The sequence below is a fragment of the Eucyclogobius newberryi genome, unplaced genomic scaffold (assembly GCF_026437365.1).
Source record: "Eucyclogobius newberryi isolate DKJ021-1_F unplaced genomic scaffold, fEucNew1.0.hap1 SCAF_6, whole genome shotgun sequence".
NCBI lineage: Eukaryota > Metazoa > Chordata > Actinopteri > Gobiiformes > Gobiidae > Eucyclogobius > Eucyclogobius newberryi.
Genome location: NW_027316278.1, coordinates 8141879 through 8153710, shown reverse-complemented (window position 1 = coordinate 8153710; position 11832 = coordinate 8141879).

Below are 11832 nucleotides of genomic sequence, written 5' to 3'. Positions count from 1 at the left end.
TTCTATAAGAACCTGAGCCGATCTGACCTCCAAAAAATGAACAAATTAATTTTGATCAAACAAAGCTACTTATAATCATTGAACATAAAAAGAAAATGTTTCCATGTAGCGATCATATATGTCGTTGTCAAAATGGAGTTTGTCGTTTAAGGTTTTATCAAAGCTGGCACATGTTTGCTTTCTATTGTTTCTAATTTGCCCATTATAAATATAAATGTTTGGAATAAAAAAAAAGAACATATTCAACGATGTTCGAGCATGTTTATTGATCTATAAATATAACTTTGTTCTCCAGGTTTGTGTAATATCTGTAGAAATAACTTAAGTTTGAAGGTTTATCGATATATATTTATTCCAAAGGTATAAAGGTTATTTTGTGTTTTCATTACCAAAGCTTTTATTTTGAATTATGTGAACTGATTGTTTTTTTTTACATCCAATCAAGTAAGAATATTCATTGATTATAAATACGATTTAAAAAAATTAAATATCCAGTTTGTATTTTCCTACAAGACATTTAAAATAAGTACAAATTTCTTGTAGGAAAATACAATGTTTTACAATTCCCTTTGTTAAAATAGTTGTTTATAGTTTCGGTCACGTGACCCTAGTATATGTCAATAATTAATGTGTTTGGAATGGGAGAAGTTTTAGTAAAAAAAAAAAAAAACAACACTTTTATTAATATTTCTTTCTGCTTTCCAAATTCCAAAATCTTTATCTACTTCTTTTCTACACAGAAAATATGCAAACCTTTTTGATATGATGGCCATTTTTAGAGACCATATACCCTTAAAAGTACCCAGAGTGAACAATAAATAGTACAAAACTACATAATTTCAGTTCATAATTTCAAATTTAAAAGGTGAACTTGAAAACTTGAGCGGAATTTATTAGAGTCTAGTATATGACAATCCTTCGTAGTGAAAAAATATTTGGTTGATTGTACATAAACCTCTCCCATTTAAAACCAAAGACACTGCACATCTCAATTGACTTCCATGTAAACACATGTTTTGATTAAACCATTATAATAAGATGGATTCCAAAAGAAATATGACAAAAATGGTTTGATTGTGTTGGTCTGAAGGTAAAGATTCTCTGTAGATCCAGCACTGTCACCTGTGACTGTCCCCCTGTGACTGTCCCCCTGTGACTGTCCCCCTGTGACTGTCCCCCTGTGACTGTCCCCCTGTGACTGTCCCCCTGTGGCCCCTGTGTGGAAACATATCTGTGCTCAGAGTCATAACAAGTGAACCTCAAAGATCAACATCCATCTTCTTATTGGCCGTCACGAAGGCGGTTGATATTTTTTGACGTCTCGGTGGTGCACATTGTTATTGTGTCCTTGGGCAAGACTCCAGTGCCCAAGTGTGAAAGAGTGTGTTTCTGAGAGTGAACGCAGGACAACAGATGCAAATTATCCCATGGCTACAATCTGGCATTTTCATTAACACCCAACCAAAAAAATAAAAAAATAAAAAAGTAACAGTCCTGTTAAAATAAGTGTTGTATTACAATGCAACTAGAGTTCTGCCTTTTTTTTTATCAAACAAGAACTAAAACAGTACTAAACTTAGGACTAAAACAGTGGATAAACCTTCACAACGTTCAATGTAAAACTGTTAAATTGTCAAAAGAAAAAACAATTAGAATATACTGACCTTCATAAATAACAAGATATAAATAAAACAAGATTTGGAACTAAAACAGCTGATAAACGTTCTTTTTTTTATTGTCAATATAAAATCAAAAGACAGTCAAACGGAAACCCGGCGACAAGCTGGCCCCTGTCCAGGGTGTACTCCGCCTAAGGCCCAAAGTCACTGGGAGAGGCTCCAGACACCCGCAACCCTTAAAGCAGTGGTTCTTAACCTGGGTTTGATCGAACCCCAGAGGTTCGGTGAGTCAATCTCAGGGGTTCGGCGAAGGTCAAGACACACATCCGACTCATATGATTCGTGATGACACGCCCCGCTTAGCCCATCTGTGCTGCAGGGAATTTGGTGCGCTCAGTAGTCGACTTGTGACTGTCGTGATGGTACGTCTAGTGATTTCTTTATTCATATTTTACACTGAATCAAAGCTCACCTTTCTGGGCAAAGTCTTGGTACCGGCCTGGCCCCAAAAGGGCCAAAAGGACAGCCTCTGGGACCATTTCCCTTGTCAACTACTATACTATAATATAATATCTTTGTGAGTGATCCTTTTCGAGGATGCTGGACATAAAAATGAAGAAAAGGAACAGACTTTGTTGCGAAAATGACATATGAGAGTGGCACTTGCTAAGGTGAAGCCGCCCATTTCTGAACTGGTCTCTGAAAGGCAACAGCAGAAGTCACTGATTTGCAGTAAATATTCATTATTATGTTTTTGTGTGAAAATCATGTTTTGATAATTTTGTTCTTTGAACACAGTGATGTTGATGCATGGTTCCTTTTGTGCACCAGTAAAATATATACCTATGTTTTAAATTTGAAAAAATTATATTTTATTTTTCCAATCAAGAAAGATTTGGTGAATGCGCTTATGAAACTGGTGGGGTTCAGTACCTCAATAAAGGTAAAAAAACACTGCCATAAAGGGAACTGTTGTGGAAAAACTATACTGTAACAAATGACAGAGAAAATGAGGCGAAAAATAACCAAGTTGTCTCGTTCAAAAGAGGATCTTTATTTTAGCCGTGCACAGCCAAAATTGCTCTCCCTGACATATGCTTTTCTTTCCCTCCCTGGTCTGACCAGAGCAAACATTGAGTTCAGCTTATTAAGGCTTAACAAGTGCCACATATGCACAAAACCAGTCTAAACATATTGCAGAAAAACACACTCAATGTTCTACCACATGCGAGACATCCTTGGATCTGCAGCTGTTAGTCTGTTTTCCCAGGGACGTCTGCAGAGCCATAATAAGTGTGACCCGGATGTTACACATATGTTACCCTAAGTTTTATGGCATCAGGCAAAGGCATTACATTTTTACATCACAGAACAAGCGGAAGAAAATGAATTAATGAATTAATGAAAGTAAAACAGACTATTGTATTTGCTGGATCTACACTGGTCTTCACTTCTCAGTCTGGACTCTCTGAAGTCTGAGCTCCAGCATTCGGAGCCTGACTTTGGGTTCACATGATCCAGCCTCAGCAACTCTGTCTCCTTTAGTTTATTCAGGACGATGGGCCTTCAGATGAGCAGGTTTTCTGAGAGCTGTTTCACACTGGTCAGAACTGCAGCTTTGCTTTTTAGAGCTGCAGATTTTAATTCGTCCACAATTATTTGACCCAAATCTCAAAGCCTACTCAGTGTGGACTCTCATGTGCCTAACTAAGCTGCCTGAGCATGAAAATGCCTTCTCACAAACATCACAGCTGTAAAGTTTCTCTCCAGTGTGGACTCTCATGTGTTGTACTAAGTTGCCTAACCGGGAAAATGTCTTCTCACAAACATCACAGCTGTAAGGTTTCTCTCCAGTGTGAACTCTCATGTGTGTTACTAAGTGGGTTGAGTGTGAAAATGCCTTCTCACAAACATCACATTTGTAAGGTTTCTCTCCAGTGTGGCCTCTCATGTGTGTTACTAAGTGAGTTGACTGTGAAAATGCCTTCTCACAAACATCACATTTGTAAGGTTTTTCTCCAGTGTGGACTCTCATGTGTGATACTAAGTGGGTTGAGTGTGAAAAAGCCTTCTCACAAACATCACATTTGTAAGGTTTTTCTCCAGTGTGGCCTCTCATGTGTGTTACTAAGTGAGTTGACTGTGAAAATGCCTTCTCACAAACATCACATTTGTAAGGTTTTTCTCCAGTGTGGCGTCTCATGTGTGTTACTAAGTTGCTTGAGCATGAATATGTATTCTCACAAACATCACATTTGTAAGGTTTCTCTCCAGTGTGGACTCTCATGTGTGTTACTAAGTGGGTTGAGTGTGAATATGTCTTCTGACAAACATCACAGCTGTAAAGTTTCTCCCCAGTGTGAACTTTCATGTGTGATTTTAAGCTGCTTGAGCAGGAAAATGTCTTCTCACAAACATCACAGCTAAATGGCTTTTCTCCAGAATGTATTCTGGTGTGTCTTTTGAGTTGACTTGCGGTACAAAAACTGCTTCCACACAGGTCACACTCATATGGTCTTTCTCCTGTGTGAGTTCTGTAATGTTCTTTGAGTGCAGAAGGAGACAGCGATGACTTTCCACACTGGTCACAGGTGACAACCATTCTCCTGAAGGACGTTGTAGATCTGCCATGAACAAAGAAAAAGGAGACGTCAAGTAATAATAATATTAAATAAATAATTTACAAGAGTTTGAAGTGGCCGTGTTTAACTGTGAATTCCTTATCACTGTTGAGAGTGGTGTTGTTATGGCTTCAGTGAGTTATGAAATGAAAAAGACTGTAAGAATGTGGAGAGTGTTACAGACTGTCAGCTATGGCTTTGGGTGAGGACCGACAGCATCAAACCAGTCTGATCCAGAGCTCTGTCATTCAAACATGTTTAAATTCAACATTATGGAAAAGGATTAAAGGTTTATTTTCCAGTTCTCCTAAAACCAAAAGATGATGCAACATCAATGAACATACAGTGAAACTAATAAACAAAAAGGTACTTTCTAGTCAGTGCATCACAGATAACTTTCAAGAAAAAGCATTTCATAATACTAAAACATACACACTGAACTATTCCCATTATACATTGCATTGATTATACATATTGCATTGGTCCCTTATTGCACTATTTAGCAGCATTAAGTTACAGTGGTCAAGTATAAACTATTTCTGAATGTTTGTCTCGGTTTTTATGGACCTACATATAGTCTGCCTGACAGTAGCAGCTCAAACAAGAATGTGCAGGTGTGAAGTCTGTGGTTCCCAAAGTGGGGGTCACAAGTATATTTGAGTGAAATCCAATAACACAATAAACGATTCATATTGTTACGGCCCAGGCCTGTGTGGGATCGTGGGCTTGTGGTCATGTTGCCTTCTCTCCTGCTGTTTTTGCTAAGCCTGTCTCACCTTTGGACACATAAGTTTGTCTTTCTGTTTTACGACTACACTCACATCGCATATCTACAGACAAACTCATAGCTCTTTATTTTGTGTAAATATGACTCTTAGTAAACCCTCAGCTGCATTAATGATCTTAAATTAAATGGATTTTGGCACTTGTGTTCAGTATGGTTGCTGGGTAACAGTTGTCTGCAAGTAGGCTAACGTTTATTAGCATAGCCACACAGTAATATGTAAACTAGCATTAGCCAACTGCTAACTATCTGAAACAAACTGCTCACCGCTCAGTCTGGAGTGATGTCTGTAAGTCCACTGGTCCCTCCTGACCACAGTGATCAATATCTGGACAAACGGGGTCTTTGAGGATGTCACAGAAGAGGAATCATCAGTTTTGAGACTTTTTGGCAAAAACGTTTTTGCTGGCCCAGGCCACAGTGTAAATGTGGCTTTCGTCCTCAAGATGGCAATAGCAACGATTGTGTCACGTCACTTCAGACACATAAATAGGAAAAATACATGAGCTCCGGAGTCCTTCAAATCCGATATTACAATAGATCCATGTTCAAATCATACCATTGTAGGTACAAGACCAACTCGACCTGCAAAATCTACTCGATTTCGCCTCCGGATGTTCATGTTCCGCGATGTGATTGGAGGAAACCAAGAACGAAGCCTGTGATTGGCTGTTCATCTCGCTAAAGCGGAAGTTTGAACCCGAGCTGAAAGCATAGATCTATTGGCTGAAAGGGGAGAGCAGCTTGCTCCTTTTACTTTCTTTTTTCTTCCAATTTAATATAAATGTATGATGAATAAAAATATTATGGCAATAATACAAATACATTTTTTTCTTTACATTCGAGGTTATTGAATTTTTTCAAAAGCTTCTATAAGAACCTGAGCCGATCTGACCTCCAAAAAATGAACAAATTAATTTTGATCAAACAAAGCTACTTATAATCATTGAACATAAAAAGAAAATGTTTCCATGTAGCGATCATATATGTCGTTGTCAAAATGGAGTTTGTCGTTTAAGGTTTTATCAAAGCTGGCACATGTTTGCTTTCTATTGTTTCTAATTTGCCCATTATAAATATAAATGTTTGGAATAAAAAAAAAGAACATATTCAACGATGTTCGAGCATGTTTATTGATGTATAAATATAACTTTGTTCTCCAGGTTTGTGTAATATCTGTAGAAATAACTTAAGTCTGAAGGTTTATCGATATATATTTATTCCAAAGGTATAAAGGTTATTTTGTGTTTTTATTACCAAAGCTTTTATTTTATACTGAATGTATGTAATTTATGCATTTGAATTATGTGAACTGATTGTTTTTTTTACATCCAATCAAGTAAGAATATTCATTGATTATAAATACGATTTAAAAAAATTAAATATCCAGTTTGTATTTTCCTACAAGACATTTAAAATAAGTACAAATTTCTTGTAGGAAAATGCAATGTTTTACAATTCCCTTTGTTAAAATAGTTGTTTATAGTTTCAGTCACGTGACCCTAGTATATGTCAATAATTAATGTGTTTGGAATGGGAGAAGTTTTAGTAAAAAAAAAAAAAACAACACTTTTATTAATATTTCTTTCTGCTTTCCAAATTCCAAAATCTTTATCTACTTCTTTTCTACACAGAAAATATGCAAACCTTTTTGATATGATGGCCATTTTTAGAGACCATATACCCTTAAAAGTACCCAGAGTGAACAATAAATAGTACAAAACTACATAATTTCAGTTCATAATTTCAAATTTAAAAGGTGAACTTGAAAACTTGAGCGGAATTTATTAGAGTCTAGTATATGACAATCCTTCGTAGTGAAAAAATATTTGGTTGATTGTACATAAACCTCTCCCATTTAAAACCAAAGACACTGCACATCTCAATTGACTTCCATGTAAACACATGCTTTGATTAAACCATTATAATAAGATGGATTCCAAAAGAAATATGACAAAAATGGTTTGATTGTGTTGGTCTGAAGGTAAAGATTCTCTGTAGATCCAGCACTGTCACCTGTGACTGTCCCCCTGTGACTGTCCCCCTGTGACTGTCCCCCTGTGACTGTCCCCCTGTGACTGTCCCCCTGTGGCCCCTGTGTGGAAACATATCTGTGCTCAGAGTCAAAACAAGTGAACCTCAAAGATCAACATCCATCTTCTTATTGGCCGTCACGAAGGCGGTTGATATTTTTTGACGTCTCGGTGGTGCACATTGTTATTGTGTCCTTGGGCAAGACTCCAGTGCCCAAGTGTGAAAGAGTGTGTTTCTGAGAGTGAACGCAGGACAACAGATGCAAATTATCCCATGGCTACAATCTGGCATTTTCATTAACACCCAACCGAAAAAAAATAAATTAAAAAAAAGTAACAGTCCTGTTAAAATAAGTGTTGTATTACAATGCAACTAGAGTTCTGCCTTTTTTTATCAAACAAGAACTAAAACAGGACTAAACTTAGGACTAAAACAGTGGATAAACCTTCACAACGTTCAATGTAAAACTGTTAAATTGTCAAAAGAAAATACAATTAGAATATACTGACCTTCATAAATAACAAGATATAAATAAAACAAGATTTGGAACTAAAACAGCTGATAAACATTCTTTTTTTTATTGTCAATATAAAATCAAAAGACAGTCAAACGGAAACCCGGCGACAAGCTGGCCCCTGTCCAGGGTGTACTCCGCCTAAGGCCCAAAGTCACTGGGAGAGGCTCCAGACACCCGCAACCCTTAAAGCAGTGGTTCTTAACCTGGGTTCGATCGAACCCCAGAGGTTCGGTGAGTCAATCTCAGGGGTTCGGCGAAGGTCAAGACACACATCCGACTCATATGATTCGTGATGACACGCCCCGCTTAGCCCATCTGTGCTGCAGGGAATTTGGTGCGCTCAGTAGTCGACTTGTGACTGTCGTGATGGTACGTCTTGTGATTTCTTTATTCATATTTTACACTGAATCAAAGCTCACCTTTCTGGGCAAAGTCTTGGTACCGGCCTGGCCCCAAAAGGGCCAAAAGGACAGCCTCTGGGACCATTTCCCTTGTCAACTACTATACTATAATATAATATCTTTGTGAGTGATCCTTTTCGAGGATGCTTGACATAAAAATGAAGAAAAGGAACAGACTTTGTTGCGAAAATGACATATGAGAGTGGCACTTGCTAAGGTGAAGCCGCCCATTTCTGAACTGGTCTCTGAAAGGCAACAGCAGAAGTCACTGATTTGCAGTAAATATTCATTATTATATTTTTTGTGTGAAAATCATGTTTTGATGATTTTGTTCTTTGAACACAGTGATGTTGATGCATGGTTCCTTTTGTGCACCAGTAAAATATATACCTATGTTTTAAATTTGAAAAAATTATACTTTATTTTTCCAATCAAGAAAGATTTGGTGAATGCGCTTATGAAACTGGTGGGGTTCAGTACCTCAATAAAGGTAAAAAAACACTGCCATAAAGGGAACTGTTGTGGAAAAACTATACTGTAACAAATGACAGAGAAAATGAGGCGAAAAATAACCAAGTTGTCTCGTTCAAAAGCGGATCTTTATTTTAGCCGTGCACAGCCAAAATTGCTCTCCCTGACATTTGCTTTTCTTTCCCTCCCTGGTCTGACCAGAGCAAACATTGAGTTCAGCTTATTAAGGCTTAACAAGTGCCACATATGCACAAAACCAGTCTAAACATATTGCAGAAAAACACACTCAATGTTCTACCACATGCGAGACATCCTTGGATCTGCAGCTGTTAGTCTGTTTTCCCAGGGACATCTGCAGAGCCATAATAAGTGTGACCCGGATGTTACACATATGTTACCCTAAGTTTTATGGCATCAGGCAAATACATTACATTTTTACATCACAGAACAAGCGGAAGAAAATGAATTAATGAATTAATGAAAGTAAAACAGACTATTGTATTTGCTGGATCTACACTGGTCTTCACTTCTCAGTCTGGACTCTCTGAAGTCTGAGCTCCAGCATTCGGAGCCTGACTTTGGGTTCACATGATCCAGCCTCAGCAACTCTGTCTCCTTTAGTTTATTCAGGACGATGGGCCTTCAGATGAGCAGGTTTTCTGAGAGCTGTTTCACACTGGTCAGAACTGCAGCTTTGCTTTTTAGAGCTGCAGATTTTAATTCGTCCACAATTATTTGACCCAAATCTCAAAGCCTTCTCAGTGTGGACTCTCATGTGCCTAACTAAGCTGCCTGAGCATGAAAATGCCTTCTCACAAACATCACAGCTGTAAAGTTTCTCTCCAGTGTGGACTCTCATGTGTTGTACTAAGTTGCCTAACCGGGAAAATGTCTTCTCACAAACATCACAGCTGTAAGGTTTCTCTCCAGTGTGAACTCTCATGTGTGTTACTAAGTGGGTTGAGTGTGAAAATGCCTTCTCACAAACATCACATTTGTAAGGTTTCTCTCCAGTGTGGCCTCTCATGTGTGTTACTAAGTGAGTTGACTGTGAAAATGCCTTCTCACAAACATCACATTTGTAAGGTTTTTCTCCAGTGTGGACTCTCATGTGTGTTACTAAGTGGGTTGAGTGTGAAAAAGCCTTCTCACAAACATCACATTTGTAAGGTTTTTCTCCAGTGTGGACTCTCATGTGTGTTACTAAGTTGCTTAAGCATGAATATGTCTTCTCACAAACATCACAGCTGTAAGGTTTTTCTCCAGTGTGGACTCTCATGTGTCTTACTAAGTCGGTTGAGCGTGAAAAAGCCTTCTCACAAACATCACATTTGTAAGGTTTTTCTCCAGTGTGGCGTCTCATGTGTGTTACTAAGTTGCTTGAGCATGAATATGTATTCTCACAAACATCACATTTGTAAGGTTTCTCTCCAGTGTGGACTCTCATGTGTGTTACTAAGTGGGTTGAGTGTGAATATGTCTTCTGACAAACATCACAGCTGTAAAGTTTCTCCCCAGTGTGGACTTTCATGTGTGATTTTAAACTGCTTGAGCAGGAAAATGTCTTCTCACAAACATCACAGCTAAATGGCTTTTCTCCAGAGTGTATTCTGGTGTGTATTTTGAGTTGACTTGCGGTACAAAAACTGCTTCCACACAGGTCACACTCATATGGTCTTTCTCCTGTGTGAGTTCTGTAATGTTCTTTGAGTGCAGAAGGAGACAGCGATGACTTTCCACACTGGTCACAGGTGACAACCATTCTCCTGAAGGACGTTGTAGATCTGCCATGAACAAAGAAAAAGGAGACGTCAAGTAATAATAATATTCAATAAATAATTTACAAGAGTTTGAAGTGGCCGTGTTTAACTGTGAATTCCTTATCACTGTTGAGAGTGGTGTTGTTATGGCTTCAGTGAGTTATGAAATGAAAAAGACTGTAAGAATGTGGAGAGTGTTACAGACTGTCAGCTCTGGCTTTGGGTGAGGACCGACAGCATCAAACCAGTCTGATCCAGAGCTCTGTCATTCAAACATGTTTAAATTCAACATTACGGAAAAGGATTAAAGGTTTATTTTCCAGTTCTCCTAAAACCAAAAGATGATGCAACATCAATGAACATATAGTGAAACTAATAAACAAAAAGGTACTTTCTAGTCAGTGCATCACAGATAACTTTCAAGAAAAAGCATTTCATAATCCTAAAACATACACACTGAACTATTCCCATTATACATTGCATTGGTCCCTTATTGCACTATTTAGCAGCATTAAGTTACAGTGGTCAAGTATAAACTATTTCTGAATGTTTGTCTTGTTTTTATGGACCTACATAGTTTGCCTGACAGTAGCAGCTCAAACAAGAATGTGCAGGTGTGCAGTCTGTGGTTCCCAAAGTGGGGGTCACAAGTATATTTGAGTGAAATCCAATAACACAATAAACGATTCATATTGTTACGGCCCAGGCCTGTGTGGGATCATGGGCTTGTGGTCGTGTTGCCTTCTCTACTGCTCTGTTTTTGCTAAGCCTGTCTCACCTTATTGGTGCTTCGGAATTTAAGACGGTCAGTATGTTACCGGTTGAACTACGTGTACAACAACTAAAATTAAATCTTTTTCACAACATTCTTAATGGTAACGCTCCAAATTATTTATCAAATAATATTCACTGTACACGTAGCCAGCATAACATCAACACACGTTCCAGCACATCATCTCTTCGGATTCCACATGTAAAATCGTTTGGCAAACCCACTTTTTTATACACTGGAATAAAAGCTTGGAATCAATTACCTTGTCATATACAGAATGCTCAAAATAAGTCTCATTTTAAATCTCTAGTCAAAACCTTTTTATTTGAATGTCTAAATAGCCAGTAATCAAACTTGTGTGTTTTATTAACATGTTTTACATTTCCTTTTTACTTTATTATACAAGGACCACAATGGAAATAAGTGCCCTCACTTTTTTGTGTTATCCTGGCTTTTTAAATTGTATTTACATGTGATTATATTTATATATATGTACACACATATATATGTTTACAACTATTTGTTTATGTTATGTTTATGTATTACATGCTCATGCACTTTATGGCAAATAAATCAAATCAAACCTTTACACACATAAGTTTGTCTTTTTGTTTTACGACTACACTCACATCGCATATCTACAGACAAACTCATAGCTCTTTATTTTGTGTAAATATGACTCTTAGTAAACCCTCAGCTGCATTAATGATCTTAAATTAAATGGATTTTGGCACTTGTGTTCAGTATGATTGCCAGGTAACTTTTGTCTGCAAGTAGGCTAACGTTTATTAGCATAGCCACACAATAATATGTCGGTGTAATCCCTCATTCGTCCAGGCGTGTTCCATAGTAG